Genomic DNA, 27,041 nt, shown 5'->3' on the forward strand with positions numbered 1-27,041 from the left:
CGACCACGCCAGCTACCCGCAACTTGGCGCGGTCACCCTCGACCAGTCACGCCCCAAGCACCTCAGGAACTCGATGATGACCGTCCGGGTCAATGCGCACGAAACACCCTGCCTGTTTGACTCCGGGAGCACGGAGAGCTTCGTACATCCAGACACGGTAAGGCACTGTTCTCTCCAAATTTCCCCCGCATTCCAAACAATCTCCCTCGCTTCCGGATCGCATTCAGTGCAGATCCGGGGTGTGGCGATGTGCATCAATGTAAATGCATGTAGGCTAGCTAGACACTAGAGGGATCACCAGAAACATCACACACACACACTCCACCAATAGATCAAGTAGATAGGACACGACAAGCTCGTGGACAGATTCCACAATTGCAGAAACTCAAGACTCCAGAGCGCAGTCCTTGCACGAACAAGAAGTGACTCCAGTGTCACAAGCCTCCACAGCGAACTCATGGACAGACTCCACGATAGAAGAAACGCAAGACTCTGACGCGCAGTCCTTGCAGGAACAAGACCATGAGGGTCTAGCAACCTCCTCTGACCAACTAGCGGCAGACGAAGCAAGTCTGCCATGCTCAAGTAAACAGCAAGAAGACTATGCCAGTCTACCACGCTCCAGTGCACAGCAGGACGACCATGACGGTCTATCATGCTACAGTGAAGAACAAAGCGACGATGACAGTCCAAGCCCAAATGAAGGACAGCAGCAAGACAATGACAGTCCACCCACATTGTTTGCGCCACCAGATGAAGACTCTGACAATTTACCCAACACAAGTGAACAACAAGCAGCTACTGAGGCTCTACCCACGGTATGTGAGACGAGTGATGGCAGCATCCCACTTCCCATGCAAGATGAGCAAAGTGACAGACCTCAGCTAGTGTGTACAGAGGCACTCGACGATCACTGTGAGACCACTGGTGACTCCGGTGACACTATGATACTTCCACCCTCATTCGCTCGAGCCTCTCCACAAGTCAATGCATTCCTGTATGTTCCGACTCCAGACGTGCAGCTTCAAGAAATCTCAGCTGACTCCAGATGGGGAGCATCAACAAACCAGCACTGACTCAGTTAAAACAGACCAGACTCCAGATGGAGAGCAACCAAACGCTGACTCTGATTCACGTAAGCCGGACTTTACTCCAGACAGGGAGTGCTGCAACCTCAGTGATGGCACGCTCAGGGTGACAGCAGATCCAACAACGACAGGAGATGGATCACTTAACAATGACACTGGGTCAGTAATAACAAGCAGCGGCTACATAGAATCATAGAATCATAGAAGTTTACAGCATGGAAACAGGCCCTTCGGCCCAACCAGTCCATGCCGCCCAGTTTTTACCATTAAGCTAGTCCCAGTTGCCCGCACTTGGCCCATAACCCTCTATTCCCATCTTACCCATGTAACTATCTAAATGCTTTTTAAAAGACACAATTGTACCCGCCTCTACTACTACCTCTGGCAGCCCAATCCAGACACTCACTACCCTCTGAGTGAAGAAATTGCCCCTCTGGGCCCTTCTGAATCTCTCCCCTCTCACCTTAAACCTATGCCCTCTAGTTTTAGACTCCCCTACGTTTGGGAAAAGATGTTGACTATCTACCTTATCTATGCCCCTCATTATTTTATAGACCTCTATAAGATCACCCCTAAGCCTCCTACGCTCCAGGGAAAAAAGTCTATCCAGCCTCTCCTTATAACTCAAACCATCAAGTCCTGGCAACATCCTAGTAAATCTTTTCTGCACTCTTTCTAGTTTAATAATATCCTTTCTATAATAGGGTGACCAGAACTGCACACAGTATTCCAAGTGTGGCCGTACCAATGTCTTGTACAACTTCAACAAGACGTCCCAACTCCTGTATTCAATGTTCTGACCAATGAAACCAAGCATGCCGAATGCCTTCTTCACCACCCTGTCCACCTGCGACTCCACCTTCAAGGAGCTATGAACCTGTACTCCTAGATCTCTTTGTTCTATAATTCTCCCCAACGCCATACCATTAACTGAGTAGGTCCTGGCCTGATTCGATCTGCCAAAATGCATCACCTCACATTTATCTAAATTAAACTCCATCTGCCATTCGTCGGCCCACTGGCCCAATTGATCAAGATCCCATTGCAATCCTAGATAACCTTCTTCACTATCCACTGTGCCACCAATCTTGGTGTCATCTGCAAACTTACTAACCATGTGTAGCGCACAAAGACTCGGTGGTGGCAGGAAGGGGGTGATTTAAAACAGCGGCGGTGGCAGGAAGGGGGTGATTGGTGTCGGGGGGGTGTGTGTGTTGCCGGCGGGCGCCAGATCTCGCAGGGAGACCGTGTCCTGTCGGCCGTCGGGGTACTCCATGTATGCGTACTGCGGGTTCGCGTGAAGGAGGTGAACCCTTTCGACCAACGGGTCCGACTTGTGCGCCCGCACATGTTTTCGGAGCAAGATGGGTCCTGGGGCCGCTAGCCAGGTCGGCAGCGACGTTCCAGAGGAGGACTTCCTGGGGAAGACAAGGAGGCGCTCATGAGGCGTTTGGTTAGTGCTAGTACACAGTAGTGACCGGATGGAGTGGAGGGCGTCCGGGAGGACCTCCTGCCACCGTGAAACTGGGAGGTCCCTGGACCGTAGGGCCAGTAGGACGGTCTTCCAGACCGTGCCGTTCTCCCTCTCTACTTGCCCGTTCCCCCGGGGGTTGTAGCTGGTCGTCCTGCTCGAGGCTATACCGTTGCTGAGCAGGAATTGGCGCAGCTCGTCACTCATAAAGGAGGACCCCCTGTCGCTGTGGACGTATGCGGGGCAACCGAACAGTGTGAATATGGTGTTCAGGGCTTTAATGACTGTGGCCGCGGTCATGTCAGGGCAGGGGATGGCAAATGGGAAGCGGGAGTACTCGTCCACCACATTAAGGAAGTATATGTTGCGGTCAGTGGAGGGGAGGGGTCCTTTGAAATCCAGACTAAGGCGTTCAAAGGGGCGGGAAGCCTTAATCAGGTGCGCACCATCCGGCCTGAAAAAATGCGGTTTGCACTCTGTGCAGATGTGGCAGTTCCTTGTGACTGTACGGACCTCCTCTAAGGAGTATGGGAGGTTGCGGGACTTAATAAAGTGGTAGAACCGAGTGACCCCCGGGTGGCAGAGGTCCTCGTGGAGGGTTTGGAGGCGGTTAATTTGTGCGTTGGCACATGTGCTGCGGGATAGGGCATCGGACGGCTCGTTCAGCTTTCCGGGACGATACAAGATCTCGTAGTTGAAGGTGGAGAGCTCGATCCTCCACCTTAAGATCTTGTCGTTTTTGATTTTGCCCCGCTGTGCATTATTGAACATGAAGGCTACCGACCGTTGGTCCGTGAGGAGAGTGAATCTCCTGCCGGCCAGGTAATGCCTCCAATGTCGCACCGCTTCCACTATGGCTTGGGCTTCCTTTTCCACTGAGGAGTGGCGGATTTCTGAAGCGTGGAGGGTTCGGGAGAAAAAGTCCACGGGTCTGCCCGCTTGGTTAAGGGTGGCCGCTAGAGCTACGTCGGAGGCGTCGCTCTCGACCTGGAAGGGGAGGGACTCGTCGATGGCGCGCATCGTGGCCTTTGCGATATCCGCTTTGATGCGGCTGAAGGCCTGGCAAGCCTCTGTCGACAGAGGGAAGGTCGTGGTCTGTATTAGGGGGCGGGCCTTGTCTGCGTACTGGGGGACCCACTGGGCGTAGTATGAAAAGAACCCCAGGCAGCGTTTTAGGGCTTTTGAGCAGTGTGGGAGGGGAAATTCCATGAGGGGGCGCATACGTTCGGGGTCGGGGCCTATTATCCCATTGCGCACTACGTAGCCTAGGATGGCTAGCTGGTTTGTGCTAAAAACGCACTTGTCCTCGTTGTACGTGAGGTTCAAGGCTTTAGCGGTCTGGAGGAATTTTTGGAGGTTGGCGTCGTGGTCCTGCTGATCGTGGCCGCAGATGGTTACATTGTCGAGATACGGGAACGTGGCCCGTAACCCGTGTTGATCAACCATTCGGTCCATCTCTCGGAAGACCGAGACCCCGTTTGTGACGCCAAATGGGACCCTTAGGAAATGGTATAATCGCCCGTCTGCCTCGAAGGCTGTGTACTTGTGGTCACTTGGGCGGATGGGGAGCTGGTGGTAGGCGGACTTGAGGTCCACGGTGGAGAAGACCTTATATTGGGCAATCCGATTGACCATGTCGGATATGCGGGGGGGAGGGTACGCGTCTAGTTGTGTGTACCTGTTGATGGTCTGGCTATAGTCTATGACCATCCTTTGCTTCTCCCCTGTCTTTACTACTACCACCTGTGCTCTCCAGGGACTATTGCTGGCCTGGATTATGCCTTCCTTTAGTAGCCGCTGGACTTCGGACCGAATGAAGGTCCGGTCCTGGGCGCTGTACCGTCTGCTCCTAGTGGCGACGGGTTTGCAATCCGGGGTGAGGTTTGCAAACAAGGATGGGGGTTGAACCTTGAGGGTTGCGAGGCCGCAGATAGTGAGTGGGGGTATTGGGCCGCCGAATTTGAAGGTTAGGCTCTGTAGATTGCACTGGAAGTCTAATCCCAGTAATGTGGGGGCGCAGAGTTGGGGAAGGACGTAGAGCCTGTAGTTTTTGAACTCCCTCCCTTGCACCATTAGGGTAACTATGCAGAAGCCTTTGATCTGTACGGAGTGGGATCCTGCAGCTAGGGAAATCTTTTGTGCGCTGGGACGGATGGTCAAAGAACAGCGTCTTACCGTGTCGGGGTGGATAAAGCTCTCCGTGCTCCCGGAGTCGACCAGGCATGGTGTCTCGTGCCCGTTTATCAGCACCGTTGTCGTCGTCGTCTGGAGCGTCCGGGGCCGTGCTTGGTCCAGCGTCATTGAAGCCAGACGTGGTTGTAATGGTTGAGCGTCTTCTTCGAACCCCGTGGAGCCGTCGACACCGGGGTCCGTTGTTGCCGTCCAAGATGGCGTCGGCGGTGAACAAGATGGCTGCCACCATGCATTGCACATGGCTGGGGGTCACAAGATGGCGGCGGGGGTGGACAAAATGGCCGCCCCCATGCGTCGTACAGGTCTGGGGTGGTCCAAGATGGCGGCGCCCTTCCTCCCCTCGTGGTGGCCGGGACCCAAAATGGCGGCGTCTGCGGGTCGCACATGGGGCGCTGGGGGGGTTGAGGAGCTTTAGGAACACGCAGGACTCCCTCTTCTCTGGGGACAGCGGTGGCCGGGACCCAAAGTGGTCGCGCCGGCGGGTCATACATGGGGCGCGGGGGGGGGGGGGGGTTGGGGAGCGTAAACGGCGTGCAGGGCTCCCTGTTCTCCGGGGAGAGCGGTGGTCGGGACCCAGAGTGGTTGCGCCTGCGGGTCGTACATGGGGCGCTGGGGGGGGGTTGGGGATCGTAAACGGCGTGCAGGGCTCCCTGTTCTCCTGGGACAGCGGCGACCTCCCGGGACCGGCACACAGCCGCGAAATGGCCCTTTTCCCCGCAGCTCTTATGGATTGCTGCGCGTGCCGGGCAGCGCTGCCGGGGGTGTTTCACCTGGCCGCAGAAATAGCAGCGGGCTCCCCCGGTGCGACTTGGCGTTTGAACCGCGCAAGCCTGTGGGGTGTCCGGGGGGGGGGGGGTGGGTTTGTCGCGACGGGTGCGTATGGAGCCCAATGGGCTGCCGCGCGGTCGGGGCCGTAGGCGCGGGTGTTTCGCGCGGCCACGTCTAGGGAGGCTGCTAGGGCCCGTGCCTCTGAGAGTCCTAGCGACTCTTTTTCTAAAAGTCTTTGGCGGATTTGGGAGGAGTTCATACCTGCCACAAAAGCATCGCGCATTAACATGTCCGTGTGTTCATTTGCGTTCACCGGCGGGCAGCTGCAGGCCCGTCCCAAAATTAGTAGCGCGGCGTAGAATTCATCTATTGATTCTCCGGGACTTTGCCGTCTCGTTGCGAGTTGATAGCGAGCGTAGATCTGGTTTACTGGGCGAACATAGAGACTTTTTAGTGCTGCGAACGCCGTCTGGAAATCCTCTGCGTCTTCGATGAGGGAGAAAATCTCCGTGCTTAACCTCGAGTGCAGGACCTGTAGTTTTTGGTCTTCTGGGACCCGGCCGGGGGCCGTTCTGAGGTAGGCCTCGAAACAAGTCTGCCAGTGCTTGAAAGCTGCTGCTGCGTTCACTGCGTGGGGGCTGATCCTCAGGCATTCCGGGATGATCCTGAGCTCCATAGTCCTTTAGTCACGCTTAATAAATTGTAGCGCACAAAGACTCCGAGAGACGAATAGAGTGAAGTCGATGAGGCTTTATTAAGCGTGACTGTTCCCCCGCAGTTCAGTAGTAGACTGCCTGCGGGGGAGGACTCCTGGTACTTATACTCTGCCTTCAGGGCGGAGCTAGAGGTCAACGGCCAACCAGGACCCGGGATCTGTCAGCCAATGACATCACGGCTTCACAGTCCCACATGACCCCTAATGCATACTACCACACCATGCCTCCTAAATTCTCATCCAAATCATTAATATAAATCACAAATAACAGTGGACCCAGCACCGATCCCTGAGGCACACCACTGGTCACAGGCCTCCAGTTTGAAAAACAACCCTCTACAACCCTCTCAATATCTGCCTTCTGTCGTCCAGCCAATTTTGAATCCAATTGGGAACCTCACCCTGGATCCCGTGAGCTTTAACCTTCTGCAACAACCTACCATGCGGTACCTTGTCAAAGGCTTTGGTAAACTCCATGTAGACAACGTCTACTGCACTGCCCTCATCTACCTTCTTGGTCACCCCTTTAAAAAACTCAATCAAATTTGTGAGACATGATTTTCCACGCACAAAGCCATGCTGACTGCCCCGAATCAGTCCTTGCCTCTCTAAATGCTTGTAGATCCTGTCTCTCAGAATACCTTCTAGCAACTTACCTACTACAGACGTTAGGCTCACCGGTCTGTAGTTCCCAGGCTTTTCCCTGCTGCCCTTCTTAAACAAGGGCACAACATTCGCCACTCTCCAATCTTTAGGCACCTCACCTGTGGCTGCCGATGATTCAAATATCTCTGTTAGGGGACCCGCAATTTCCTCCCTAGCCTCCCACAACATCCTGGGATACATTTCATCAGGTCCCGGGGATTTATCTACCTTGATGCACTTTAAGACTTCCAGCACCTCCTCCTCTGTAATATGCACACTTCTCAAGACATCACTATTTATTTCCCTTAGTTTCCTAACATCCATGCCTTTCTCCACCGTGAATACCGATGAGAAATATTCATTCAGGATCTCACCCAACTCTTGTGGCTCTGCACATAGATGTCCTTGTTGATCCTTAAGAGGCCCTACTCTGTCCCTAGTTACTCTTTTCCCCTTTATGTATCTGTAGAATCTCTTTGGATTCTCCCTTTCATTATTTGCCAAAGCAATTTCATGTCCCCTTTTTGCCCTCCTGATTTCCCTCTTAACTCTATTTCGACAATCTCTATACTCTTCAAGGGATCCACTTGATCCCAGTTGCTTATGTACGTCATATGCCTCCTTCTTCTTTTTGACCAGAGTCTCAATATCTCGAGTCATCCAGGGTTCCCTACTTCTACCAGCCTTGCCCTTCACTCTAAAGGGAATGTGCTTACCCTGCACCCTGGTTAACACATTTTTAAAAGCCTCCCATTTACCAGCCGTCCCTTTGCCTGCCAACAGTCTCCCCCAATCTACCTCTGCAAGTTCCTGTCTGATACCATCAAAATTGGCCTTGCCCCAATTAAGAATTTTAACTCTTGGGCCAGACCTATCATTCTCCATAGCTATCTTAAAACTAATGGAGTTATGGTCACTTGTCCCAAAGTGATCCCTCACTAGCACTTCTGTCACTTGCCCTTCCTTATTTCCCAAGACGAGGTCAAGTTTTGCCCCCTCTCTAGTCGGTCCATCCACATACTGAATGAGAAATTCCTCCTGAATACACTCATCAAATTTCCCTCCATCCAAGCCCCTAATGCTATGGCTGTCCCAGTCAATGTTGGGAAAGTTAAAGTCCCCTACTACTACCACCCTATTATTCTTGCAGCTATCTGTAATCTCCTTACATATTTGCTCCTCAATTTCCCGCTGACTATTTGGGGGCCTGTAGTACAGTCCTACCAAGGTGATCTCTCCCTTCTTATTTTTCAGTTCCACCCATATAGACTCAGTGGGCGAACCCTCGGATATATCCCCTCTAAGTACTGCCGTGATGTTCTCCCTAATCAAAGACGCCACTCCCCCTCCTCTCTTACCTCCTGTTCTATCCTTTCTATAGCATCTGTACCCCGGAACATTGAGCTGCCAGTCCTGCCCCTCCCTTAGCCATGTTTCAGTCATAGCTATAATATCCCAGTCCCATGTGCCCGTCCATGCCCTGAGTTCATCCGCTTTGCCCGTCAGGCCCCTTGCATTGAAATAAATGCCATTTAATGTAGACTTTCCTTGCTCTTTGCCCTGCTTTCTCTGGTCATGCTTTACACACTCTCCCTTCCTGCCTTTTGTTTCTGTCCCCACTGACTTCCTACATCGGTTCCCATCCCCCTGCCACATTAGTTTAAACCCTCCCCAACTGCACTAGCAAACACACCCCCGAGAACATTGGTTCCGGTCCCACCCAGATGCAGACCATCCGATTTGTACAGGTCCCACCTCCCCCAGAACCGGTCCCAATGTCCCAGGAATTTGAAACCCTCCCTCTTGCACCATCTCTCAAGCCACGTATTCATCCTAGCTATCCTGTCATTCCTACTCTGACTATCATGTGGCACTGGTAGCAATCCTGAGATTACTACCTTTTGAGGTCCTACTTTTTAGTTTAACTCCTAACTCCCTAAATTCAGCTTGTAGGACCTCATCCCGTTTTTTACCTATATCGTTGGTGCCTATATGCACCACGACAGCTGGCTGGTCACCCTCCCCCTCCAGAATGCCCTGCAGCCGCTCTGAGACATCCTTGACCCTTGCACCAGGGAGGCAACATACCAACCTGGATTCTCGTTTGCGTCCGCAGAAACGCCTGTCTATTCCCCTTACAATTGAATCCCCTATCACTATAGCTCTGCCACTCTTTTTCCCGCCCTTCTGTGCAGCAGAGCCAGCCACGGTGCCATGAACCTGGCTGCTGCCACCTTCCCCTGGTGAGCCATCTCCCTCAACAGTATCCAAAACGGTAAATCTGTTTTGGAGGGAGATGACCGCAGGGGATCCCTGCACTGCCTTCTTACTCTTCTTCTGTCTGTTGGTCACCCATTCCCTATCTGCCTCAGTAATTTTAATCTGCGGTGTGACCAACTCACTGAATGTGCTATCCACAACTTCCTCAGCATCGCGGATGCTCCAAAGTGAGTCCATCCGCAGCTCCAGAGCTCCAGAAGGGTCCCTGACTTGCCACATCTCACAAGAGGAGCATGACATGGGTCTGAGCTCTCCTGCCATGACTTAAACCTGAAGTTAAATTTGAACTACACTACACAGCTAAGAGAAAGTCAAAGAGAGAGAAATCACTTACCAGTCACAAGCCAATCACTTACCTGCTGGCTGTGATGTAATTGCTCCCGAGACTCCCTCACAGGTCTGCTTCTCTGCACCTCCTTAAGATGAGCACCAAATTCCCTTAACTAGTTAATTAATTGGATTTTTTTTTTTTGGGAAACTCAACCCCAAACACCAAACTCCAAAAAAACACAGCCCACAGTCCAAGAGGAATACATCAATATTCACCACAGCTATATCCACACATTTTTTCCACACCAGCAGTGCAGCCAATGACAGCTCATGCTGGACAAACCCAGTATTCAGGCATGCAGCAGCCAGCAGTCTATGCCGTATATTCTCAAACAGGCCAGCACTACGGATTGCCCACTAATGGAATCAAGACCGAAGGAGGCCTACCTCAAGCGCAATCTGCACTACAGACTGGATGCCTTAGTTACAGCCCAGGATTTGCTGCACCCCAGCCTGGCCAGACGGCATATTCCTATCAGATGCAAAGTTCTAGTTTCACACCATCACCAGGTATTTATGCGAGCAGCAAGTCTGTTTTCAATTCGACAAGCTTCAACGGTTCTCAGCAGGATCACCCTTCCAGCACAGCACGTGGCCAGAACCAGTATGTACAGTCTTATCCAACTTCAACATATGGCACATCCATGACCTCGAATGATACTGTTGATGGTACCTCTTCAACATCAACACCTTATCAGCCACAAGGTGCCATCCGACAGCATCATCACACACATCGTAAAAAGAAAGGGACTCCAAATCAGACAGCGAAGTGATTTGACCACTTCTTGGTTCCTGTGGCACAGGGACGTTGATGGCATTCATAACCAAGAGAGACATTTGACCATGATGATTGATGGTTTTTGGCCTCACAACAAATGATTTTGACTTATTGTTTAATCACTGTTCCCATGACTTGTATATGCCTTAACGTATCTGCCTGTTTTTTGTTCAATTTTGTTAAAGTGTACAGAAAATATGTAACTTATAAAAAAGGGGGGATGTGGTGATGTGCATCAATGTAAATGCATGTAGGCTAGCTGGACACTAGAGGGAGCACCAGAAACATCACACACACACACACACAACCAATAGATCAAGTAGATAGGACACGACCAATAGACATTCACGATGCACAAGGAGGTGACATGTGGTGAATGTGTTAGGGCAACCATTCACCACTGTATTACATTACATTACATTGTACTATGTTGATGCCCTTGTGGGCTCCACCTATGGACAATTGTATTACATTACATTGTATCATGTTGGTGACCTTGTGGGCTCCGCCCCTGGCTCTGCCCCTCAGGGGAGGTATATAGATCTGCTGCCTGCAGGCGGCTCTCAGTACAGAGCAGTTGCAGGCAGGCACAGTTCTAGCTGATTAAAACCACTGTTCACTTCAACTCTCCATCTCGTGTGAATTGATGGTCGCATCACTGGGCATTTCTGGGTCTGTGGCTGCGCATATTCACGGCGGCGGCCTGCAGCGGCCACGCCGTACTTCATGGCGGAGTCAGCCGGCAGACCCGGACAGCAAAATTAGTGCCCCCTTCGGTCGCTCGTGCGCCCCAGACCGTCCGCCCACTGTGCCCCCAGCCCCGAATGAAGCCCTCCCTGTCCGCGGATCGGCCCTCCCCCCCACTGCGGCGGCACCGGACTGAGTCCGCAGCTGCCACGCTAAGTTCACGACAGGTGAGATCACACGTGTCCCACGCCTAGAGTACGCCGCTTTTCAGGGGGCGGAGCATCGCGAAAGCGGCGCCGTCCCCGTTATTGGCATCATCGGGGATTCTCCGCCTCCGTGCCGAACGCGATTTCGACGTCGGGGAGCGGAGAATCCAGCCCCTCACTTGGCTGTACTGGCAGATTCTGTGATATTGGCAAACTTTCAGTTTTGTTGTGACTTTCACTATCATTTTTATTTTCACTTCGGGACTGTAGGAGGAACTTCAACCTTAGAATGTTTCTCATGCTCTCCCTTAGTCGGATTTTTCCTCTCCAGCATATTGGGTGGGATTCTCCGTCGGCCGACGGTGGAATCGCGGAACGTGATTGGGCGGTGAATCCGTTCCAACGCTGAAATCACGGCCCGTGCGGATTTGACGTCAAATTACAATTCTCGGTCGTCTTGACAGTGGGGTGAATGCGTTCCAGAACGCACATACAGTAAACACAGTCCCGAAAGGCATGCTGTTAGGTAATTTGGACGTTCTGAATTCTCCCTGCGTACCCAAACAGGCGCCAGAGTGTGGCGACTAGGGGCTTTTCACAGTAACTTCATTGCAGTGTTAATGTAAGCCTACTTGTGACAATAAAGATTATTATTAGCGGGCCTGACCCGGTATTCTCCGGGGCCTCCGCGATTATCTGCCTCTGATAGGCCGAATTTCCGATGGCTAGGTTCACTTGTGCTTTTAAAAATTGCGAAACCGGCGTTGTGGCTGATGAGGGAGAAACAGGGGTACGGAAAGTGTCTAACATCGCCATAGTTGACAGTTGTGCCATTGCCAGGGGGCTTCAGTCAGGGCCAGCTGGAGTAGCGGGAGGGAGCCAGAAGGTGGGTTGTGGGGTTGGGGTGGATGGGCATGGAATAACATTGCCGCGGCCTTCAAGGCAGCCATGTGTTTCCCACTGTGAACCTAGGGCCGCAGGTCGTATGGGTGTTCCCCCAGGGCACCACCCCTAGGTGCCCTGTGATCCCGGCCGCCCATCGGTGGGATGGGCACACTCCAGCGCAACCAGTGCCATCTTGTTGGCTAGGGTGAGTGTGTGTCATGTGCAAGTTTTGTTGCTCTGTTTCTTTGGTTATGAATATGGCGGGCAATATGGTCGCCTTCCTTAATCCTAATTATGTTTGCTTTAGAGCCGCCAGGTATCTCTCGATACCGCCACAAGGTTCAAACCCGAATACTGATCAAAGAGCCAATACACCAGTTAGTTAGTTCAAAATCAATACTATTTATTTACACACACAGTAAGATCTACACATGCACAAAGTAGTACAAACTAAACTATCTCTAAAGCTAACGCCTATACTTAGCTTCGGGTACCCACTCAGTCAGAGGAACAATGGCCGTTGTTCAGATCTGAGGTTGCTGGGTTCGAAGTGGTAGAGGGGAAACAGCTAAGGTCGTCCGTCTGGTAGCGAGCGTTGACCTTGGACTTACTTGCTTCTGGTGCAGCTGGTGGACGGGTCTCTCCGCTGTGAGAGCCGGATCCAAGAGAGCGATTCTCTCTCGGGGGTTTCTTCTTATACCCGGAGGGGCTTTGCATGCTTTTGGGCCGGCCTTAAACTTGGCCCCAATTAATTGGGGCGCATCTTGATCACTGGTATTGATCTTGACCAATGAAGGGGTGGGTGCCCTGATGGCTGGGCGTGTCCTAGGTGGCCGTTGGCCTTGCTTTGTTTGCACTTTCGGTTTGGGGAACTGGCGCCGGGATGTCTGGAGCTGTATCAGTTGCTTGAGTGTCTTTCCTTTGTTCCCGGAGATGGGCCATCCATATGTTAATTGACCTACAATTTCAGTCTCGTCTGGGAGCTGCCTTCCCAATACGCATACAGGCTCTGTGCCTGCTTGCTTTCCTAACATTGTCCATAGTTCCCTACATTAATTGCGAGTATACATTTTGTATTCTGGAAGTGGCCATCTCAGATGGCTACAGTTTAAACACAATTATTGTTTATTTATATCAAGAATTATAACGAAGTATGCAGCAAATATAACTGGTTAACTATTAACTAATTCCTAACTCCCCACTTTAAGTTGCACCCACACCTCCACCCCACCTCCCCACACACAAGAAAGTCAAACACGGATGAAAAGGGGTAAAAAACATTCGCGGAATTCTCCATCAGCGGGATCCTCTGTTCCACCGGCAGCGCACCCAACGCCCATGGATTTCCCAATGGCATAGGGTGGCCACAATGGGAAATCCCATTGGCCGGTTGCTGGAACAGAGGATCCTGCTGCTGGCGGACCGGAGAATCCTGTCCCATAAATGGTAGGAAAAAATGTCTTTGTTTCAGATGATGTATTTTTCGGCACAGTAGCACAGTGGTTAGCACTGTTGTTTCACAGCGCCAGGGTCCCGAGTTCGATTCCCGGCTTGGGACACTGTCTGTGCGGACTCTGCATGTTCTCCCTGTGTCTGCGTGGGTTTCCTCCGGGTGCTCTGGTTTCCTCCCACAAGTCCCGAATTAGGCGAATTGGGCATACTGAATTCTCCCTCTGTGTACCCAAACAGGCGCCAGAATGTGGCGACAAGGGGATTTTGACAGTAGCTTAATTGCAGTGTTAATGTAAGCCTACTTGTGACATTGATAAAGATTATTATTATATTCACAGTAAGCTTGCAGGTTAAAGTCTCTATCCGCAGCCTGTAATGGTTTTTCTGCAAGTTCGGGAACATAGCGCTGACGGCAGCTTCCCTGGAGAGGCACCTTACTTCTCTTCAAACTTTGCTTTTAGTTCGTGGTTTGTCTGCAGACCTCTATAGTTTCAGGAGAACCGCACTCACAGCAGACATTCTGGATAGAGATGGCACTCACAGGCTTTCTGGAGTGAGATAGCACGCACAGCAGGCTTTCTGGAGAGAGATAGCACGCACAGCAGGCTTTCTGGAGAGAGATAGTACGCACAGCAGGCTTTCTGGAGTGAGATTCGGAGGAAAGACAGAGAGAGTACCAGGACCTTTCTTTGTGCTGCCAGGATCAAAACTGAAACTCATTGGGACTCTGAAAAGTATTCCACTGGGCTATAACCCAATCACCATCTGTTACCAGGCAGGTACGACCTTTTTGGGCCAATTCATTGGCCAATCAGTCAAATCGATTCCGACCTCATCTCTCTGGTGCCAACAGCTTCTGTTTAAACCAGCAGAGACTAGCAATGTGATCTCTTCTGTAACTTCTGGATCCTTCTGCCTGAATTAAAAATACAGGTTGCTTGCCTAAAGAAACAATATCCATTAATCATCCATACATCAAAATAAGAACGGCAAAAATTTAAGATATGGGAAATAAGTGGATTAAACAGGAAGGAACCTTACACTGACTTTGCCATTTATGTCAGGCTTAAGCAAACTAAAACTTGTCTTAGGAGTGTGTTTAAACATGGACTCATAAGGAGAACTGTTATGTGTCACAGAATACATTCCCGCTGGTAAAGCATCACGTGATGTGTAGTGACGTCAGCAGTGAGTTTGCGAGGCTTTAGACATAAATCTCTCATCGCATTTTACAAGAACCCAGAATGTGGGCACCTCCATACATAGAACATAGAGCACAGAAGGAGGCCATTCGGCCCATCGAGTCTGCACCGACCCACTTAAGCCCTTAGTTCCACCCTATCCCCGTAACCCAATAACCCCTCCTAATCTTTTTGGACACTAAGGGCAATTTAGCATGACCAATCCACCTAACCTGCACGTCTTTGGACTGTGGGAGGAAACCGGAGCACCCGGAGGAAACCCACGCAGACACGGGGAGAACGTGCAGACTCCTCACAGACAGTGACCCAGCGGGGGATCGAACCTGGGACCTTGGCGCTGTGAAGCCAAAGTGCTAGCCACTTATGCTACCGTGCTGCCTTTTCTCCTTGCGGCAAAAAGAAATATAACAAGAGGAATCTGTTGTAGACTGGGGTTATTCAGCAAGGGAACAGAAGATTGTCCATCTGTGTTGAAGAGAACCATGGAAATGACTGCCTAACTTGTCACATTACAAACATGACATTCTTGATTAATAAAGGGATCAGGGGTTAGAGGGCGAAGGCAGGAGAATGGGGATGACAAAAATATCAGCAGTGATTGAATGGCAAACCAGACTCGATGGGCTGAGTAGCCTAGGCGTGCTCCGAGGCCTTATGGTCTTATGTCTGCAAAGACCTCTTCACAATCTGTACACTTGTTTCTGCGAAGCCATTTCAATGCTGGGTATTGTGGTGATAATTGAGTGTGTTTCTGAGTCAGAAATATTTCAATTGATATAAACTGCAGACTATTACCTGACACCAACACCTCTTTTAACCCATAAATCTGTGCGGAGTCTGCACGTTCTCCCCGTGTCTGCGTGGGTTTCATCTGGGTGCTCCGGTTTCCTCCCACAAGTCCCGAAAGACGTGCTTATTAGGTGAATTGGACATCCTGAATTCGCCCTCAGTGTACCTGAACAGGCGGCGGAGTGTGCGACTGGGGGATTTTCACAGTAACTTCATTGCGGTGTTAATGTAAGCCTACTTGTGATGTTAATAAAGATTATTATTCTTAAATTGCAAATAACTTCTCAAAACCTCAATAGATTTTCCATTTGTGGTATTGGCATAGATTCAACATTTATCCATTTGCTGGAGCTATTGACCAAAACTTCATACTCTTTCTCTTCCACTTCAAAGAAAACAACATGCATTCATTCCCGTGGCATTCTTGTATTTGACCACAGAAGTAAAGGAATCTTTGCTCTGTCAATTATCAACTTGAGACACACTTCGCAACACCTCACAAACTCTTCAATATCTCAACCTACCTTTGGATTCCAGAAATAGCTTCATGCTCTTGATCATATTCCTTTAACAACCTTTCTCTATGCTCTTAACCGCCACAGGAGACAGCCTTGCTCTACACCCCGTTCATTTCTACATGTGAAATACTCGTGCAGTTTCTCATCATTACACTCTTTAGGGTGGTCATTTATGGCATTACTAAGCACTTTACTGAGCACCGCATCCTTGCAGTTTTTTTCACTAATTTCTTTGGCAGGTGGCACCGCTGATGGTAGAAATGTTTGAGGATGAGATGGTTAGGGGAGTATTACAGGAGACGATGGGGCAGGCATCCATCTCACTATTACTTAAAAAGGAGATGGGTCCGGTGGAGTGTGTGTCGAATAGGCCCAAATCTCTACTGAACGTGGATGCTAAGATATTGCTAAACGTGTTGGCGGTGAGGCTGGAGGAGTGCCTCACAAAGGTGGTGGGGATGATCAGATGGGGTTCGTCAAGGGCAGGCAGCTGTGGTCGGGCGGCTGCCGAATGTGGTGCTTTCTCCGGCAGAAGGAAGGGAGCTGAAGGTGGTGGTGGCATTCGATGTGGAGAAGGCGTTTGACAGAGTGGAGTGGAGTTATTTGCTTACGGTGTTGAGAAGTTTGGGAATGGACCTAAGTTTGTGGCATGGGTGAAATTGTTATACAAGAATCCGACAACATGTGTGTGGACGAGCGATATGAATTCTGGGTACGTGCCACTATTTCGGGGAATGAGGCAGGGACACCTCATGTCCTCCATTCTGTTGATGCTGGCGATTGAGCCCTTGGCCATTGCACTGAGGGGCTTAGACCTGTGGAAGGGGATAGTGAGGAAGGAGTGGACGATCTGCTGCTGTACATCTTGGACCTGAACTCATCGGTGAGGGACATAATGGGGTTGCTAAGGAAATGTGGGGTGTTTTCGGGGTACTAGTTTTTGGGACAGGGCGAATATTTTGTGGTGTCTTCTCCAGACGCAGAGGTGGGGGTGGGAGGGTTGCCATTCCAGGTAGAAGCACGGTAGCACAGTGGTTAGCACAGTTGTTTCACAGCTCCAGGGTCCCAGGTTTGATTCCCTGCTTGGATCACTGTCTGCACGTCCTCCCCGTGTGTGCGTGGGTTTCCTCCGGGTGCTCCAGTTTCCACCCACAGTCCAAAGATGTGCAGGTTAGGTAAATTGCCCTTAGAGTCCAAAAAGGGTAGGTGGGGTTACTGGGTTACGGGGATAGGGTGGAGACGTGGACTTAAGTAGGATGCTCTTTCCAAGGGCCGGTGCAGACTCAATGGGCCGAATGGCCTCCTTCTGCACTGTAAATACTATGATTCTATGAACTTATTTTAGGTATTTGGGGATGCACGTGGCGCGGGACTGGGTGCGACTTCACAAACTTAATTTCACTAGCCTGGTGGAGAGGGTGAAGGAGGACTTGGTGCCATGGGATAGTCTCCCCTGGTCGCTGGCAGGCCGGGTGTAGGCAGTGAAGGTGAACATTTAAAAAAATATATATATTTTATTAACATTTTTCAAACAAAATTTTTTCCGTTTTTACAACTCAACAAGGGATTATACATTGACTGGTAAATAACATTATTTAAATAATATAGTGAACTAACAACAACAACTAAAAAAAAAAAATAGCAAAAACACAAAATAGTGCTCCCCCCTCCCCCCTGGGTTGCTGCTGCTGTCATTTCTATCTTTTCATTATCGTTCTGCGAGATAGTCAAGGAACGATTGCCACCGCCTGGAGAACCCCTGAGCCGATCCTCTCAATGCAAATTTTATTCGTTCCAATCTTATGAACCCTGCCATGTCGTTTATCCAGGCCTCCACGCCGGGGGGGGTTTCGCTTCCTTCCACATGAGTAAAATCCTACGCCGGGCTACTAGGGATGCAAAGGCCAAAATATCGGTCTCTTTCGCCTCCGACACTCCCAGCTCTTCCGCAACCCCAAATATAGCTAACCCCCAGCCTGGCTTGACCCGGACCTTCACCACCTTTGAAATTACCCTTGCCACGCCCCCCCAGAACTCGTGCAGTGCCGGACACGACCAGAACATGTGTGTGGGGTTCGCCGAGCTTCCCGAGCACCTCCCACACCTGTCCTCCACCCCGAAAAACCTGCTCAGTCTTGCTCCCGTCATATGTGCTCTATGTAGAACCTTAAATTGAATCAGGCTAAGCCTGGCACACGAGGACGAGGAATTTACCCTACTTAGGGCATCAGCCCATAGCCCCTCCTCAATCTCTTCCCCCAGCTCTTCTTCCCATTTTCCCTTCAGCTCCTCTATCATCGCCTCCCCCTCGTCCCTCATCTCCCGGTATATTTCGGACACTTTGCCCTCTCCGACCCACACCCCAGAAATCACTCTATCTTGGATCCCCTGCATCGGGAGTTGCGGAAATTCCCTCACCTGTTGCCTCGCAAATGCCCTCACTTGCATATACCGGAAGGCGTTCCCCGGGGGCAACTTATATTTTTCTTCTAGTGCTCCCAGACTTGCAAACGTCCCGTCTATAAACAGGTCCCTCAGCTTCCTAATTCCTGCTCGTTGCCAACACTGTAACCCCCCATCCAGCCTCCCTGGGACAAACCTGTGGTTATTCCTTATCGGGGACCACACCGAGGCACCCGTCACTCCCCTGTGTCGCCTCCACTGCCCCCAGATCCTCAAGGTTGCCACCACCACTGGGTTTGTGGTATACCTTTTCGGGGAGAACGGCAGCGGCGCCGTCACCAGCGCTTTTAGGCTCGTTCCTTTACAGGACGCCATCTCCAGCTTTTTCCACGCTGCTCCCTCTTCCTCCCTCATCCACTTACAGACCATCGACACATTGGCGGCCCAGTAGTAGTCGCTCAAACTCGGCAGCGCCAGTCCCCCTCTGTCCCTACTGCGCTGCAGGAACCCCCTCTTTACTCTCGGGGTCTTTCCTGCCCACACAAAGCTCGTAATGCTCCTGTCTATTTTTAAAAAAAAAAAGGCCTTTGTGATCAGAATGGGGAGGCACTGAAACACGAAAACAAACCTCGGGAGGACCACCATTTTAACTGCCTGCACTCTGCCCGCCAGCGATAGCGGCACCATATCCCACCTCTTAAAGTCCTCCTCCATCTGCTCCACCAGTCGCGCCAGGTTAAGTCTATGCAGGGTTCCCCAGTTCCTGGCCACCTGGATCCCCGGGTATCGGAAGTTCCTTTCCACTCTCCTCAGCAGCAGAGCATCTATCCCCCTTCCCTGTTCCCCGGGGTGCATTACAAAAAGCTCGCTCTTCCCCATATTTAGTTTGTATCCCGAGAACTCTTCAAACTCCCTAAGTATCTGCATTACTTCTGGCATCCCCTCTACCGGGTCCGCAACGTATAGCAGTAGATCATCTGCGTAGAGCGACACTCGGTGCTCCTCTCCCCCTCTAAGCACCCCCCTCCACTTCTTAGAGTCCCTCAGCGCTATGGCCAGTGGTTCAATTGCCAACGCGAACAGTAACGGGGACAGGGGACACCCTTGTCTTGTACCCCTATGTAGCCGAAAATACCCCGATCTTTGCCGGTTTGTGACTACACTTGCCACCGGGGCCCCATATAAGAGTCTGACCCATCTAATAAACCCCTCACCGAACCCAAACCTCTTCAGCACCTCCCACAGATAGTCCCACTCCACCCTATCGAATGCCTTCTCTGCATCCATCGCCGCCACTATCTCTGCCTACCCCTCCGGTGGGGGCGTCATCATCACCCCCAGCAACCTTCGTACATTAACATTCAGTTGTCTCCCCTTTACAAACCCTGTCTGGTCATCATGCACCACCCCTGGGATGCAATCCTCTATCCTTGTCGCCATCACTTTTGCCAGCAGTTTGGCATCTACATTTAGGAGTGAGATAGGCCTGTATGACCCGCATTGCAGCAGGTCTTTATCTCGTTTCAGGATTAGCGATATCGTCGCCTCCGACATTGTCGGGGGTAGCATCCCCCTTTCCTTAGCCTCATTAAAGGTTCTCGCCAAGAGCGGGGCCAACAGATCCATATACTTCCTGTAAAATTCCACCGGAAACCCGTCTGGTCCCGGGGCCTTCCCAGCCTGCATGTTCCCCAGTCCTTTAATCACCTCATCCACCTCAATTGGCGCCCCCAGACCTGCCACCTCCTGCCCCTTCACCTTCGGGAACCTTAGCTGGTCCAGAAAGTGTAACATTCCTTCTTTTCCCCCCGGGGGTTGGGACTTATATAGCCTCTCATAAAAGGTCTTGAACACCTTGTTCACTTTCCCTGCTCTCTGCTCCATATTTCCCGTTTCGGCCCTAACTCCCCCAATCTCTCTGGCCGCCATCCTCTTCCGAAGTTGGTGGGCCAACTGCCGGCTCGCCTTTTCCCCATACTCATATTGCATCCCCTGTGCCTTCCTCCACTGTGCCTCTGCCTTTCCCGTGGTCAGCAGGTCAAACTCCGTCTGTAGTCTTCGTCTTTCTCTGTATAGCCCTTCGTCTGGGGCCTCCGCATATTTCTTATCCACCCTCATAATTTCCCCCACTAATCTCTCTCTTTCTTTGCCCTCTTGTTTCCCCTTGTGGGCTCTGATGGAGATCAGATCTCCTCTAACCACCGCCTTCAGCGCTTCCCATACTACCCCCACCTGAACCTCCCCATCGTCGTTGACCTCCAGGTATCGCTCAATACACCCCCTCACCCTTTCGCAGACCCCCTCGTCCGCCAGTAGTCCCATATCTAGTCGCCAGAGTGGGCGCTGCTCCCTTTCCTCTCCTAGTTCCAAATCCACCCAATGCGGGGCGTGGTCTGAAACGGCTATGGCCGAGTACTCCGTTCCTGCCACTTTCGGGATCAGTGCCCTTCCCAAAACGAAAAAGTCTATCCGAGAGCATACCTTATGGACGTGGGATAAGAAAGAGAACACTTTAGCCATCGGCCTGGCGAATCTCCACGGATCCACTCCCCCCATTTGTTCCATAAATCCCTTAAGCACCTTGGCCGCTGCCGGCCTTCTCCCGGTCCTGGATCTGGACCGGTCTAGCCCTGGATCCAGCATTGTGTTAAAATCCCCCCCCCCCCCATTACCAAGCTTCCCACCTCCAGGTCCGGGATACGTCCCAGCATTCGCTTCATGAATCCCGCGTCATCCCAGTTCGGGGCATATACATTCACCAGCACAACCGCCTCTCCCTGCAGTCTGCCACTCGCCATCACATATCTGCCCCCACTGTCCACCACTATATTCTTAGCCTCGAATGATACACGTTTCCCCACCAATATTGCCACCCCTCTGTTTTTCGCGTCCAACCCTGAGTGGAATACCTGTCCCACCCATCCTTTTCTTAATCTAACCTGATCCGCCACCTTCAGGTTCATGTCTCCTGGAGCATGACTACGTCTGCCTTCAGTCTCTTTAAGTGCGCAAACACCCGTGCCCTCTTAATCGGCCCATTTAAGCCTCTCACATTCCACGTGATCAGCCGGATTGGGGGGCCATTCACCCCCCCCCCCTCGTCGACTAGCCATCCCCTTTTTTAGTCCATCTCCCCATCCAGGTCCCGCGCACCCGTCTGTCCCCCAGGCAGCGCCTTCCCGCCCCGATCACCTCATCTCTTACCAGCTCCCCCTTGCACTCAGCAGCAGCAACCCAGTTAATCCTACCCCCCCCCCCCCCCCGCTAGATTCCCCTCTAGCTTGGTTACTCCCCCCATATTGCTTCCGGAAGTCAGCTAACTCTGGCTGACCTCGGCTTCCCCCGTTCACTCTTTGACCTCCCTGCGTGTGGGGCTCCCTTTCTTCCTGCGCCCGTTTTCCCGCTATAATTTCCATAGCGTGGGAAAATACCCGCGCTTTCCTCTCGGCCCCACCCCCTATGGTGCAGTTCCCTCATTCCCCTTCCCTGTCCCTTTTTCCACCGGCGCCCACATTTCTTCGTGTCCCCCCCCATCGGGGAGAGAGAAATTCCCCGTCCAGCATTGCTGTACAATAGCCCTCCCCTTTCCCCACTTTACATTCCCATATCACCACCTCGCTGCTTCTCTCCAAACATCAAACTCTCAAATCTAGTCCAGTTTCTCTTCTTGGATGAATGTCCATGCCTCATCCGCCGTCTCGAAGTAGTGGTGCTTGCCCTGATGCGTGACCCAAAATCGCGCCGGCTGCAGCATCCCAAATTTTATTTTCTTCCTATGGAGCACCGCCTTGGCCCGGTTAAAGCTCGCCCTCCTTCTCGCCACCTCCGCACTCCAGTCCTGATACACCCGTATCACTGCATTCTCCCATTTGCTACTCCGTGCCTTCTTGGCCCAGCTCAGGACCATCTCTCTGTCCATGTAGCGATGGAACTTCACCACTATTGCTCTTGGTGTTTCACCTGCCTTTGGTCTTCTCACGAGGACCCGGTATGCTCCTTCCACTTCCAGGGGGCCCGTTGGGGCCTCAGCTCCCATTAGTGTGTGGAGCATCGCGCTCACATAAGCCCCAACATCAGCTCCCTCTGCTCCTTCGGGGAGACCTAGAATCCGTAGGTTTTTCCTCCTCGAGCTGTTCCCCTAGGCTTCCAGCCTTTCTATGCACCTCTTGTGCAGTTCCTTGTGTGTCTCCGTTTTTACCACCAGGCCCTGTATCTCATCTTCATTCCCGGCTGCCTTTGCCTTCACTCCACGGAGCTCCATCGCCTGGACCTTTTGTGTTTCCTTCAGTCCCTCGATTGCCAGTAGCATCGGCGCCGGCACCTCTTTCTTAAGCTCCTCCACACATTGTCGGAGAAACTCCTGCTGGTCCGGGCCCCATACCATCTGGGCTCCATCCGCCGCCATCTTGCTTCTCCCTTCTCTTCTCTGCCGCTGCTCCAAAGGATCCTTCCCAATCTGGCCACTACCGCCGCTCCTTTCCATACACACCCGGGGGGGACTCCTTCCTTCGTCACCCCGCACTGGGTTAGGTCGGAAAAAAACTCCATTGGGGCTCCCGATAAGAGCCCAAAAGTCCGTTAGAATGGGAGCTGCCGAATGCGGCTTAGCAGTGCATCACCGCAACCAGAAGTCGAAGGTGAACATTTTGCCACGATTCCTGTTTCTGTTCCAGTGTCTGCCGGTCTTTTTGCTAAAGTCATTCTTTTGAGGGCTAAACAAACTAGTCCCGTCGTTTATGTGGGCAGGGACACTGGCCAGGACAAGGAAGGCGGCGCTCCAAAGGGAGCGGCAGTTGGGGCAGTTTGGCTCTTCCGAACTTGTTACACTATTACTGGGCGGCGAATGCGGAGAAGGTGGGGGCTGGAGGAGAGAGATGGAGGATTTGTGGGTTCGGATGGAGGTGGGTTCTTGTCGGGGGTCGGGGTTGCAGGCGCTGGCTACGACACTGCTACTATTCATCCCAGGAAAGTACTCGGGTAATCCTGTAGTGGTAGCCACGCTGAAGATTTGGGGGCAATTCCGACAGCACTTCAAGATGAGGGCAGGATTGTGGGTGATGCCAATAAGAGGGAATCATGGGTTTCAGCCTGGTAGGATGAATGTGAGGTTCCGGGGATGGGAGGAGAAAGGGTTGAAAGAGATGAAGGATCTATTTTTATAGGGGCGGTTTGCAAGCTTGGAGGAGTTGGGGGTGAAGTATGGGTTCCAGCGTGAGGAGGGGTAAAGATATACGCAGGTGCGGAATATTGCAAGAAAGGTTTCCCCGAGCTTTCAGGTGGCACCATCCTCCTCCTTGTTGGAGGAGGTGCCGTCGATGGGGGGGCTGGAGTGTAGGGTCATTTCGGCAAACAATGGTAGGATTATGGAGGAGGACAAGGAGTCCATGGAAAGGATTAAGGCCAAGTGGGAGGAAGAGTTGGAGATGTTGTTGGAGGAGAGATTATGGTGCAAAGTGTTGCGGATGGTTAACGCCTTGACCTCGGAAATAACCTGCTCACGGACGTTCAATTTGGGTTCCGCCAGGGTCACTCAGCTCCTGACCTCATTACAGCCTTGGTTCAAACATGGACAAAAGAACTGAATGCCAAAAGTGAGGCGAGAATGACTGCCCTTGACATCAAGGCAGCATTTGACCGAGTATGGCATCAAGGAGCCCGAGCTAAACTTGAGTCAATGGGATTCGTAGGCGGAAACTCTCCGCTGGTTGGAATCATACCCGGCACAAAGGAAGATGGTTGTGGTGGTTGGAGGTCAATCATCTCAGCTCCTGGACATCACTGCAGGAGTTTCTCAGGGTAGTGTCCTCGGCCCAACCATTTTCAGCTGCTTCATCAATGACCTGCCTTCCATCATAAGGTCAGAAGTGGGGATGTTTGTGGATGACTGCACAATGTTCAGCACCATTCGAGACTCCTCAGATAACAAAGCATCCATGTCCAAATGCAGCAAGACCTGGACAATAGCCAAGTTTGGGCTGACAAGTGGCAAATTAAATTTGTGCCACACAAGTGTCAGGCAATGACCATCTCCTACAAGAGAGGATCTAACCACCGTCACTTGACATTCAATGGCATTACCATCGCTGAATCCCCCACAATCAACATCCTGGGGGTTACCATTAATCAGAAACTCAACTGGACTAGCCACATTAATATTGTGGCTACCAGAGCATGTCAAAGGCTAGGAATCCTACAGCGAGTAACTCACCTACTGACTCCCCAAATCATGTCCACCATCTACAAGGCACAAGTCAGGATTGTAATGGAATACTCTCCACTTGCTTGGATGAGTGCAGCTCCAACAGCACTCAAGCTTGATACCATCCAGGACAAAGCAGCCCACATAATTGCTATCCCTTCCACAAACATTCAAATCCTCCACCACCGACGAACAGTGGCAGCCGTGTGTACCATCTACAAGATGTACTGCAGTAACTCACCAAGGTTCCTCAGACCATACCTTCCAACCCCACGACCACTACCATCTAGAAGGACAAGAGCAGCAGATACCCATCACCTGGAGGTTCCCTTCCAAGTCACTTAAGACCCTGACTTGGAAATATATCGCCATTCCTTCCGTCATTGGGATAACATCCTGGAACTCCCTCCCTAACATCACAGTGGGTGTACCTACACCTGAAGGACTGTAGCGGTTCAAGAAGGCAACACACCACCACCTTCTGAAGGGCACGAGGGATGGGCAATAAATGCTGACCTAACCAGAGACACCCACATCCTGTAAATGAATTTAAAAAAAAGGCTGGGTTTGATTCAATTAAAGGGGTGCACAAGCTGCACTTAACTAAGATGAGGATGAGCCGGTTGTTTGAGGGGGTGCAGGATAGCTGCGAGTGGTGTGGGAGGGGTTCAGACAACCATGTCCATATGTTCTCCTGCCCGAGAAATTTTGGGGGTCGTTTTTCAGCACCATGTCTGAGGTCCTGCATGTGGATTTGGAGCCTGATCCCCTGGAGGCCATATTTGGGGTGTCAGATCTGCCAGAGCTGCAGACAGGTGCGGGGGTAGATGTCTTACCCTTTGCCTCATTGATCGCTCACAGGCATGTCCTGTTAGGGTGGAGGTCAGCTTCTCCCCCCTGTACCTCGGTGTGGCTGGGGGATCTAATGGAGTTCCGGGGCGGGATTCTCCCATCTGAAGGCAGAGTGTTGACACCGTCGTAAAAACTGGAGAGTTTAATGACGGCATCATCGGACCGCTATGTGTAGCGACCCTCTGCCCTACAGGAGGCCAGCACAGCACTGGAGCGACCCACGCCGCTCCAGCTGCCGATACCGGTGTCAAATGGGCACCGCGGGTCTGCGCATGCGCACTGCGACCGGCACCAATACGCGCATGCACGGTAGCTCCCTTCTCCGCGCCGGCCCCGACGCAACATGGCGTAGGGCTACAGGGGCTGGCGCGGAGCAAAAGAGGCCCCCACCACGAGAGGCCGGCCCACCAATTGGTAGGCCCCAATCGCAAGCCAGGCCATGGTGGAGGCCCCCCCCCGCCCCCCCCCGGGTCGGACCCCCCATTCTCCCCACCCCCACCGGGCCGCCCCCGTCAGGATGGACGCCGAGGTCCCGCCAGGTAAGACCGGATGTGAACGGCGCCGGCGGGACTCGGGCATTTTTGGGTGGCCACTCGGCCCATCCCGGGCGGAGAATCGCCGGGGGGGGTCACTTAGAGCGGCCCCCGACCGGCGCCGCGCCAACCGCCCCGGCGCCAATGGCGCCGATTCTCCGGTCACTCTCATGGTGAATCCACGCAACCTGCAATCCTTCGAATATGGGAAGAAACTGGAGCACCAGGAGCAAACCCATGCAGACGCAATCCACAGGCTTGAAAGCTGGAGGCAAACCTGCCATGGTGATTTATGGAGGCCCCAAAGTGATTACACGGTCATCAGGAATTTAAGGGTAGGGGCCCTACCTCCAAGAGCTGCTAGTCTTCAGTCTCAGCTGCACCATCAGGAGTGGTGGCCGCTGCTGGCATTGCAGCCAGCCTGGGCTAGCAACAATGGCGGGGGCCCTCAGCTAGGTTTGTGGGGCTTGTCTAGACCGGTTCGGCAGGCCGGGGTTTGTTGCGGAGGACAGGGTGTTTTTTTTAAATGGCACAGTACTTGTCACCATTTGGCCTTTTGTGGGACACAGGGTGCCTGGTTAGAAGGGCCCCTGGGCCCACAGAGAGGCTGCTCGGTTTTACTGGTTGCCTTCCCATGTGGCCCTACCAGTGATGGTGGAATGAGGCCCATTAATGGCCATTTATGGAGCCTCAATTGGCCGCCAGGCAGAAAAGCCATCTGGGTGTCCTTGGGCTGCCCCATCCCAAACTTAAATGGGCTGTCGGTTCCCTACTTTTCCTCCTGATTCTGCAGTCCCCACCACCTTCTAGCCCCCTCCGAAGGTCGGAATTAAATTCCCTTCAGCACATGGAAAGGTAGTTCATTTCCAGCAATGATCCGACTTCCCTTGTTGGGTATACAGGTAGAATCGTAGAATCTTTATTGCAGCGAAGGAGGCCAATCCAACCCTCATAGCCGTGCCAGCTCCTTTGAAGGTGTTATCCAATTCTCTTTTGAAAGTTGTTAATTGAATCTTACTCCACCAACCTATCAGATAGGATCAACCA

The 27,041-nt window shown here is 52.1% G+C and overlaps 1 protein-coding gene across 3 annotated transcripts in view; it reads left to right on the forward strand.

Annotated features, from left to right (window-relative positions):
• LOC140385848 (leucine-rich glioma-inactivated protein 1-like) overlaps window positions 1-27,041 on the forward strand; it is a 105,053-nt gene that overhangs the window by 17,618 nt on the left and 60,394 nt on the right. The window lies entirely within an intron of this gene.

Source organism: Scyliorhinus torazame, chromosome 11 (assembly GCF_047496885.1).
Source record: "Scyliorhinus torazame isolate Kashiwa2021f chromosome 11, sScyTor2.1, whole genome shotgun sequence".
Classification (NCBI taxonomy): Eukaryota; Metazoa; Chordata; class Chondrichthyes; order Carcharhiniformes; family Scyliorhinidae; genus Scyliorhinus; species Scyliorhinus torazame.